Below are 10,922 nucleotides of genomic sequence, written 5' to 3'. Positions count from 1 at the left end.
TTATCACTGGGCATCCTTGCTCAGAGTACCGGCTTCAGACAGGCGAGGCAGGCATTTGTGGACAAGGGCTGCTGTGAGGTTACGAAAGCAGCACCACGGGCTGAGATGGGCTTGAGCTGGAAGGGCCTCTCGGGGGGAGGGGGGGGACTTTTATTTATCTACCAGGAAATGGAGGTCCAGAGAGGTTAGGAGACTTTCCCAAAGTCACACAGCACATCAACAGCAGAACTTAGAGTTAGACCTCAGATCTTGGTTCTAAACCCTGGGCTCTGATCACTATCCTGCCATCTTCAGCTCCAGCCCAGAGAGAGAGAAAACGGAATCTGGGGCAATTCAAGGACTCATCCACATTGGGTTCTTGGGAGGATCTTCTGGATTCCACATTCTTTTTTTGTTTGTTTGTTTGTTTTTAAGTTTTTTTTAATGTTTGCTTATTTTTGAGAGAGAGAGAGATCGAGTAAGGGAGGGGCAGAGAGGGAGACACAGAATCCGAAGCAGGCTCCAGGCTCTGAGCTGTCGGCACAGAGCCCCATGCGGGGCTCAAACCCATGAGCTGTGAGATCATGACCTGAGCCGAAGTCGGACGCTCAACCGATGGAACGACCCAGGCGCCCCACGAGGGCCTTGAATAACAGAGGCCATCCCTGACTTGTTAGTCTGGTTGGGGCTCTGGCTTCATCCTCTGTAGAGGGGGACCCCATGAGGTCCTCCATCGTGGTGGCCCTGGACCCACTCTCACTACGTGGGCAGCTCTGGGGAAAAGATGAAATCCAGGGGTCGCTGAAACCTAGGAGGAGGCTTTGACTCTTATTTGACTATCTCTTGCATGACAAGCAAACCTTCAAGGAGGTCATCTCTCAAAGTTGCCATCGTCCCCTGAGGGGTGGACCGTCCTAGAACTGTACCGTGTCCCTTAGCTTTGCTGAATCTACGTTGCCCAGAAACGCTATCCTCACAGAATTCCGGGTTCGTGCGGGTCCCCGGGGACGTTCTGCGTGAGATGTGGAGGCAGCCGTGGCACAGAGGTGGTAGGGTTTTTATGAGCGGAGTCGGAATCGGAGCGTGAGACGCTGTCACGGCTGACACGTGTTGTCCCCTATCTGTTGGCTCACCGCGTCGGGGTCGGGAGACTCTGGGGTGGCAGCAACTCCTGGCCCTGCCGGGTCACCAGCTTCAGCTTCTGTCCTTGGAGGTGGCGAGATGGCGAAGGGTGTTCTGGGCTGTCCTCATGGGTTCATCCTTGCTGGTCCAGTTTGCCCTGTCACTTGGGCCGCAGAACTTCAGGCGGCGGCACCAGCAGAAAAAGAAACCGCCTTTTACAGACTGTTTTACTGGCTCTCACGATCATGGGAGTCAACCCCCTGTGAAAAGTCCTTTATTTTATCTGTTGGTGCCTCCTGGCAGTTCTGAGGCTCCAATCAAGCCCTGGTGGATACAGCAGGCTTCCTGGTACCTAACAACCTGCTTGGCACGTAGCAGATGCTTCGCAAGTGTCTGTTGAATGAATGAACCACTGCACGAACTGGGGAATGAACGAGACGCGGTCCCTGCCCTTAAGGTGTTCATGGACCAGGGTGGAGACAGAGAGAACTGAGGACCTGGGCAGGCGGTACAGTGGTGGGAGCATTTTGACCTCTCTGGTGGCACAGCCTGGACAGGTGTGGCTCACCTCCTGGTCACTCAGTCCCTGATGCCTCCCCGGTCGGGGCTTGTGCTGAGCGAGGGGACAGGCTGTTCCTCCACGCTGGGGCGGTGTCCTCAGGGGGCCATTGGAGAGAACTCAGTGCCCTAGCAGTGGGTGTGGACTTCCTGCAGTTGCTCCCGAAATGAGGTCCCAGCCTGTCCTGTGTGTCAAGAGCCTGCTCAGATGCAGGTCAACTCCTGACCCCACTTGCACACCTGCTTCTGGACTTGCTCCCAGGACCCGTGCCAGCTGGGGAAGGTAACTGGAGTGCTCGCCTCCGGTGCGTCCCACTCAGGTGGCAAAAGCCTTCCTTGGGAGCCTCAGAAATCCTGCCACCTCTTGGAGGTCTCTCAGGATGGTGACAGAATCCCCTTTCCCGCTGAATTCGGAAAGCCCACGACTACAGCATAAGTAAAGCCCCCGCGGAGGTTTGCTGCTATCAGTCAGGGCTCCCCAGTCATCTTTTCTTGCACCACTCCATTCCTCTAAGGCGTTCAGTGGCTCCCCATTGCCTCTTCAGCCTGACGTTTAAGGTCTTTCCACTGCTGGCTGCACGGCCCTTCCATTTGGATCTCCCAATCATTCTCTTCTTCCCCAACGCTCCACTCCTCCCATTTCACCCTGTGTGTTCCACGCTGCCTCCGTTCTCTCTGTTTCTTCCCTTCTGGGCTGTGGCCCCCTCTCCTTACCTGTGAGTTGCTTTTTTTCTCTTATTGGTAATAATAATCGTAAAAGCTACCCCTTGCCGATTGCCTGCCACGTGCCGGGGACTTTCATACGGGTTATGTCACTTCATCCTCCCAACAACCTGATGGGCAGATGTAATTATCCCGCTTAACGGGTGAGTAACCTGAGGCTGAGTGTATAACCTGGGCCACACAACCAGAGAGAGGCAGAGTGGGGATTGGAGCCTGGGACGTGCAGATCCGGGGCCTGACCTCACCGGGGGCAGGTCTGTGCCTCACTGCGGCCAGCACCCCATACCTTGCTTGGCACACGGGGTCTGGCACAGAGGGGGTGCTCAGTAGACGTCCACCGACCGGGTCAGACCCCCTGCACCCAGAGACACCCAGAAGGCAGGGCTCACATCTGCATCTCAGGAACCCCACCGAGAAGTTGGAGTTAGGAACGCAATACAGAAACCTGGTTTTGGGGGAGGCTGGCCACGGAGATTCCCACAGGCTCAGTGAGAGCCAACAACCACAGCCGTGACCTAGAGGCACTTTGTGCTTTGCATGTGTCCCAAACGCTCTGAGAAGCACAGGATTAGACCCTGTCTAGCTGGTGGGGTCTCAAACCGTCCAAATACCTCCTCCACACTCAGTGGGGTTAACGTTCTATCAATCTGAATTTAATTTGGGGTAACGAGAAGAATCGGGAACCAGACACTGGGTTCTAGTTCTGACTTTGGATGAGTCTTGGGTGGTCTCGGGCAGACCCCTTCCCCTTCTTGACCTCAGCTTTCCCATTTTATAAGAGCAGGTGGGTTTTTTTGTTTGTTTGTTTATGTTTATGTTTGAGAGCGAGAGAGAGAGCAAGTGAGCAGGGGAGGGGCAGATACAGAGGGAGACAGAGGATCTGAAGCAGGCTCTGTGCTGATAGACGGCAGACTGATGTGGGGCTCGAACTCACAATGGTGAGATCACCACCTAAGCCAAAGGCAGCTGCCCAACTGACTGAGCCACCCAGGCGCCCCTATAAGAGCAGGCCTGACAGATAATTTAAACCGTAGCCCTGGTCCATTAGTGGATGATGAAATCAGCCCGGAGGGTTGCATCTGGTGCGTGTGCGTGTGTGCGTGTGTGCGTGTGTGCTTGTGCGTGTGTGTGTGCGTGTGCGTGTGCGTGTGCTTCTTGATGCATGTGTGACTATATCACAAGTGGTAAAGTGCTGCTTCAGCCAATTGTCCTCTGTTGTGGTGTGTGTGTGCGTGGGGGGGGGGGGGTGTTGACTGGGTACAGGTGTAAATGTTATTACATTCTATGAGTTGCCATCAAAAGGATTCGAGAAACCCTTGTGCACATGACCTCTCAGGGCCTGCCTGGGACTGAAGCTGCCGGCATCTGTCTTAGCCTTAATTGCACAAACCCCTAAAGGCGCCCCTGGGGCCCGGTGCCCTGGACCACCTCATCCTTCTCCTCAGGCATTAGATCAGAACTGGGCTTCTTCTGGTCATGGACGTCCAAGCCTGTGATGGCATCAGTCCCTGAACATTCTGGAACCACCCAGCGGAGGAACTGGTCATAAACACAGGCGTTTGGCTCCTCACTGGGAAACAGAGAACCAAGCCATGAGTTTAAATAAATCTTGGGGAGCCAGTGTTTAAGGGCTTTGGCCCAGACGGTGGCTCAGGAGGTATCTCTGTGTATTTCCTCGCCATGTGACCTCAGGCCTGTGACTCCAATTCTCTAAGCCTCAGTTTCCTCAGCTGCCAAACAGGCTAATAACACCTTCCTGCATAGGCTGTTGGGAATATTTGATGACATGATGCACATAAATTAGCCGGTGTGGTGCCTGACAAACAGTAGGCACTCAATAATGGCACCTATTATGGGAGAGGACCCCCAAACCCAAGCCTGAGAGTTTGACTCCAACCAGTTGGCTCTAAGCACAAACCCTATGGGTTAAGGTTGGCGACCAGGGCAGAAGGTGGCCCCAGGCTGCCCCTTACCACATTGGACGTGGCTGTCGGTGACGCTGTGGTTGTAGTGACCCCGTGGGGAGCACCACTGGTCGAGCTCTCAGGCGGGAGTAGCTGCGGTTGTAGGTGAGGCAGCGCCTGTAGGGAGCTCCACGCTGGGCCTGGAGCAAGCAGGACCTGCAACCAGTCAGAGACCTCGAGTTTCTGCACTTCCAGCCTTTGCTGGATCATAACTTCCGGTCCGGGGACCAGAAAGCTGTATTTGCTTTATTTATTTATTTATTTATTTAAACGTTTTATTTATTTTTGAGAGAGAGAGAGAGAGAGAGAGAAAGACCGCGTGGGCGCGCGGGGGCACGCGCGCGCGCACACACACACACACACACACACAGACACACACGAGTGGGGGAGGGGCAGAGAAAGAGGGAGACACAGAATCTCAAGCAGGTTCCAGGCTCTGAACTGTCAGCACAGAGCCCGACACGAGGCTTGAACTCATGAACCGTAAGATCATGACCTGAGCCAAAGTCAGGCGCTTAACCGACTGAGCCATCCAGGCGCCCCCAGAAAACTAGATTTGTAAACAAGCTCTCTGGGTGAGGCAGAAAGCAGTAAGGTGTGGGGACACCAGGAGGCTGCATCGGTCACAAAAGATGAGCAGAGCTTACTTGATATACTCACATATACCCTTGGGTATAGCTTGTCAACATCCACAGACTCAGACGACCTGTGTTCCTGGCCCTAATTTTATACATCTCTAAATTTGGGACGGTGCCTCCGCGGTAAAGGTGTAGGGGGTGTGCCCTCCTAATAAACACGGATTTATATATTTCCATCCTCTTCACAAAACCTATGTACATTTTATAACTTTCCCTTTTAATGAAAACATTTGTTTGAAACATTTGTCATTTTTTACCATAGAACATTTGCTTACAATGTGTTACCTCTCCACCATTTAAACCCAGTACAACCCCTGTAACTTTGTTACCAATATAGGCTCTCCTTAACCAAACTTTACCCAGGCTCCTCTAAGCCTCGGTTTGACTGGGCCCTGTCCCTGACTCTTGTCCCCAAGAGCAAGAATCAGTTTAGGGAGGATCATTAGAACATGGCTAAGTCTTTAGTGTTCTACTTTCCAGATATCACAAGCTGCTTTTTCTTGTCTTGAAAGTTGTCTGTACTCATGACAATTTAGTAGACTATACTTTCGTAAACAGAAATGATATATTTATGTTTTCTCCTTACCCGCTCCCTTCAAAATTCAGAAACTCTTCTTGAGTATTCTTATTTCCATGGCAATATAATGATTTGCCTGAGTTTCATAAGCATCAGTCCTCCTTGTAACAGATCATCAGTGGAAATGTTGGCTATATAACCGGGACTCTGATGGGCATGTCATATTTGAGAATGATGTGCATAGAATCAGATATGACAAGACAGTTTTAAGAACCTAAGGTTGAATTTATGGAGCCAATGCTCATAAAGCTGTCTTGAAAAAAACTGGTTTGGTACCTGGATTTACTGGGCTCCTAGCCTTACAGGTAAGGAAGATCACTTCCTGTCAGCCCCAGGGATCTTAGGGTATCTTGGGGACCTTGAGAAGAGAGGGATTCGCCCAAAACTATGGATACCGAAGGCAAAGTCTGGTGGTGAGCTCCTGGCTTGGCTTCCTAGCTTCCAGAGGCTTCTATGTGTCTAAACTGATATTCCTCATGAAAGGTTCCAGGACAGCAAACTCAGAAAGTCCCATGTGGTCAATCACCATTTTTTGCTGCTCTTATGTAAATAACCATGCCAAATCTAATGAGGTCAGAATAATTTTGTAAACAAGAACAATCATGCTTTGATTATCTTTGGTCAAAATGGGGTGTAACCGTAGAAAGAAATTTCGTGTTTTAATGGAAAACTACAGCCCACCCTTGGGGGTTCTCCACTATGTGACTCTAATTCCCCAGATTCAAGTTTCCCATTGTTCTCCCACCTTCCTGCCCTGGCATCACGGAGAACTCAAACTGCCATTTTCCCTGATGTCCCGTCAACAGAAGCTGGGTGAATTGATATAAACTTCAGAGAAGTCACAATAGATGGTGTCTGGGCAAACTTCACGCCTGCTGTTGTGCCAGCTGCTCTGAGAGTTTACTGGAGCCCCCGAGGCCATCACCAACGACACTGGAAGTGAGAGCCGGGAAGTTTGTTGGGTTGACGTTGCTGTCCTCACTCCATCATGAACACACTTGCAGCCCAACATCTAGAAATCTTCCAGCTGGCTCCCTTCTGATCTCAGAAACTGGGTTCTCAACTACTAAGCTTTCTCTTCTTATAATTTTCATAGAAATTGCTCCCATTTAATACCAGACTGCTCACACCATCCAGCAAATAGCCTCTATGACCAAGTTCTAGCCGATGGGTTCACCGATCCTTCACGAACAAAAGGAGACCAAACAACAAAGTGACTCATGCAGTTCAGAGGAAAGAATCTCTTCTTGAACAGGAAGAGGGGCCAGATAACTTCACTCCTTGACCAAATTTAGTCAGGCTCCTCTGAGACCTTTTTTGCCTCGCTCTCATTCTCAGGAGCAAGAATCTTGTTAAGTAAGTTTAGCCAGAACCCTCACCCTCAATATCTGATCGCCTTGATATCTTATCAAATTTCTCACCCCCCCATCATCCTGCAGGTGATGTCTGATCACCCGGGCCTGCCCTCAGCAAGAATCCTATTGGGTCAGTTTAGCCAGAATCCCCCCTCGCCTCCTGATGGACCCTCTTAGCGATTCCACCCCCACCTGCTCCTTGACTGTACATCCCCACATGTCCGTACTGTATTCTGAACTGACCCCAGCCCAGATCTTGTCTCCCATTGGAACCGTTCCTGGTTAGAATCTGCCTTTACCCCTCTAAACACTGCCCAGCTCTGGCTTTCCTTTGACTTTACCCTTTTCTGGAAGATTCCTGGTTATTGTGTGAATTCCTCTGCACTGACTCTCCCACTCAACTTCAGTGCCCCATCCCTTTTCCAGCAAGGAGCTGGGGAGAATGGGAGACGGATCTTCTAGAAAGAAAAGTCACATCTCAAACTCATCCATCTGTCAATACCAAAATGATAGATTCTGGGAATTGGCAAAGAACTCATTTATCAAGTCGGAGAACCCCTGAGGTAGAGAATCAGGAAATTGTTTGGTTGCCATGCCCAAAATCTCTTTGAGTCATCGATTCTAAACAGCTGATTTAATAAATCTGGAATGTTGCACAATCGGTTTCCTATAAATCATAGTGAGCCAGCTGTCAGACGCTGAGATTACTCAGGTTTCAAATAAACTTGTTGGTTGTAAACCTTAAACCTCTTATTATCTTCTCCAAGGATCTCTTTATCTAGAGACAGTTGTGTTATCATACTGAGCTTCCAATCAACATTCAAAGTTTTAGCTTACAGACTTCCTTTCTTGTTTTGTAGTTTTATTTATTTATTTTGAGAGAGACGGGGGAGTGTGAGCAGGGGAGGGGCAGAGAGAGAGAGGGAGAGAGAATCCCAAGCAGGCTTTGTGCTGTCAGTGCAGAGCCCAACGTGGGGCTCGAACTCGCAAGCCGTGAGATCATGACCTGAGCTGAAATTGAGATTTGGACACTCAACCGACTGAGCCACCCAGGCACCGCCAGACTTCCTTTATATGTAGAATATTCTAGACTTTTTAATATTTAATGCTTTTCAAAGTGTTGCCAAATCCACGATCCAGAATAGGCTCAAAACATCCCATTTTACAGAGTGGGAAACAGAGACAGAGAGAAAGGTGTCCTGTTGGAGGCCCCACCCAAGTTAGTGGTGCCGCGACTTGAACCAGCTTCTCGGATCCTGAAGTTTGGGCGAGGCCCCCCCACCCCATGGCAACGGGGACCTCTTGAGGGCTGGGATTGGAACCTCTTTATGAGCCCCACTGCCTCGCCTAATGCCTGATGTGATAGAGCAGATCCCAGTGTGGACTGTGTCCTAAGCGTGCTTCACCTCTTCATTCAGGTTCCACTGAATCCTCGTAAATGCACAAAGGAAGTACTATGAACACCCCATCCTGTGCGTGGAGATACTGAGGCACAAAGAGGCCAAGGAGCTTGCCCAGGAACCCCAGCTGGTAAGCAGAGCACAAAGGGATGAACCCCACCCTCTTTGCCCAGGAAAAGTGTGCTGAATCAATATGGCTGGTCCCTGCTCAAGATGATGCCCAGGCAAGGTTTCAGTTCAGACCTTGGCCAGCCTGCCTGCTGTCCCAGGAGGGGAGAGTTGCCAGTCACTGGCACCCATAGGCTGCCGGGGCCCCGCAAGCCCCAACGACAGTCATTGGTGAGGTGGCTGAGGAGGGGTCGCTTCCCCACGGCCCGCTGGCTAATGCCCTATATAGAGCTCCAACCAGCAGGCCTAGCTGAGGACAAGCCCTGGGGAGAAGGAAAGAAATGTCCACAACCTACCAATGTTGCTAACATTCCTTCAACAATGAGCAGGAACAACAACTGCTATGTGTTCCATGGGCTGGTCTCTACCTGCCGGACAGGGTGCAAAGTGGCTTCCGGGGGTCTGTCATTTACCCCACAACACCTCATGTGGACAGTATGATAATTCCCATTTTATAGGTAAAGAAACAGGCTCCAAGAGGTTTGGTGACTTGTGCCTAAGATCCTACATCTCGGAGTGAAGAGACCCTAGAGCTGGCAGACCTTGTGTGTGGGACCCTGAGTCCATACTCTTGACTACTTAACTATGTTAGAGCATTTCTCCTGCTACCTTTTTCCATTTAACATGAGCTTTTTCACCCTGACCACTCTGGTGTCAATGGGGACTTGCCGGCCAATGTTGGTGAAGAAAACATTTCCCCTACCCTTTTAGGTTTTTCTCATGGGGGCCTGCAAATTAAACCAACAAAAGACCGGTTAACAGGAGAAAAGGTGCATGATATTTATTAATATTGACATGCATAGGAGTTCCCAGAAAAGAAAACTCAAAGAAGTTAGACTCAGAGGATTCCTTTTTAGCAAAGAAAAAAAGGTTTGGACTTCACGGGACGTAATAGTAAGTTGGGGGGAGATGACCAGACGCTATATGGAGGAACTAATGGAAGAAAGGCTATTTTAGAAAAGTCTGTTTATGCAAATCAATCTTGGTGGTGACTTTCCAGCTTTGATGATAAGAGCTGCTCTTTTCTCCAAGTAGGAGGGTTGGGGGCACCTTCCTCACAGGGAAATTTGTGTCCTGCTTTTAAGCAGATAAAGGACTGGCAGAGAACTCTTTCTGCATCTGTCAATTCTTAATTGCCTTCAGCTCAAAATAATTCTTATGCAAAGGGGCATATTCTGAACCCGTTTGAGGCCCTGGGACAAGAGAGCGATGGAAGCCGGCCTAGTGTGGGGGTCTCCCAGGCCAGTCCAGCCACACCATGACCGCCTGCCCCTGGGCTCTGCCTGTGCTCCCCCAGAGCAGTCCCTGTGTTCTGCCTCCCTGGTCTCCAGGACCTTCTACAGCATCGCCCAGCTGGTGTCTCCTGCCCCACCCCCACCCACCTGGCTTGGGACTCCCCAAAGAGGACAAACTGTGCTGCTCACAGACTGCCTGACTTGTTCTCTCTCCAGCTCCTGCCAGTTCTTCAGAATGCATCAAGGCGAAGGTGGTCTCTGTGTGGAGGCTGGGCGTCCTCAGCACCTCTCCAGTGCGTGCCTAGTTCACCCAACTATTGACTGTGCACTTTTTCTCTCCAATAAGAGTTTAAAATTGTTTTTTAATTAATTTATTTATTTTGAGAGAGAGAGAGAGAGCAAGAGAGGGGCAGAGAGAGAGGGAGACACAGGATCCCAAGCAGGCTCTGTGCCCTCACGGCAGAGCCCCATGCCAGGCTCGATCTCACGACCATGAGAACATGACCTGAACTGAAATCAAGAATCAGATGCTTACCCGACTAAGCCACCCAGGCACCCTTCCAATAAGAGTTTTATTTTCATTGCGTTTATTTTTATGGTCACCGTCTGTTGATGACAAGTAATACTGGCTTTCCTTATACCAGAGTGGAATTAATTTCCTTCTCAGATAAATTTACTTAGGTTAGGAAAGGTTAAAAAACAGAGTAAATTGAAATATTAAACCAAGTGTCTGGAAGGAGGTGTGTCAAAGGCTGGGTTTGGGAAGCATAAGCCTCGCCATTATCCTATCTGGCAGTTTGGAGTAGACTCAGCGGAAACAACGGTGCTTGCAAGGAGTCTGATCTAGCAGGTGGGACTTCAGGGGCGCCTGGGTGGCCTAGTCGGGTGAGCGTCCCACTCTTGATCTCGGCTCAGGTCATGATCTCACGACTGGTTTGTGAGTTCGAGCCCCACACCAGGCTCTGCACTGACAGCCCAAAGCCTGCTTGGGATTCTCTCTCTTTGCCTGTCTCTCTGCCCCACCCCTGCTCGCTCACCCTCTCTCAAAATAAATAAAAATAAAAACTTAAAAAAAAAAAATAGAAGGTGGGTCTCCAATCTTTCAGCCCAGTGAGTTGCGCTGGCCCAGGATCGTTGGTTTATCAGGCTGGTCAGCCCCACGGTGGGACATGGGGACAGATGGCCTGCATCCTTTTTGGAGTA

Source organism: Panthera pardus, unplaced genomic scaffold (genome assembly GCF_024362965.1).
Source record: "Panthera pardus isolate Hobbes unplaced genomic scaffold, ASM2436296v1 HiC_scaffold_11, whole genome shotgun sequence".
Taxonomy (NCBI): domain Eukaryota; kingdom Metazoa; phylum Chordata; class Mammalia; order Carnivora; family Felidae; genus Panthera; species Panthera pardus.
This window is presented reverse-complemented; position numbering follows the sequence as displayed.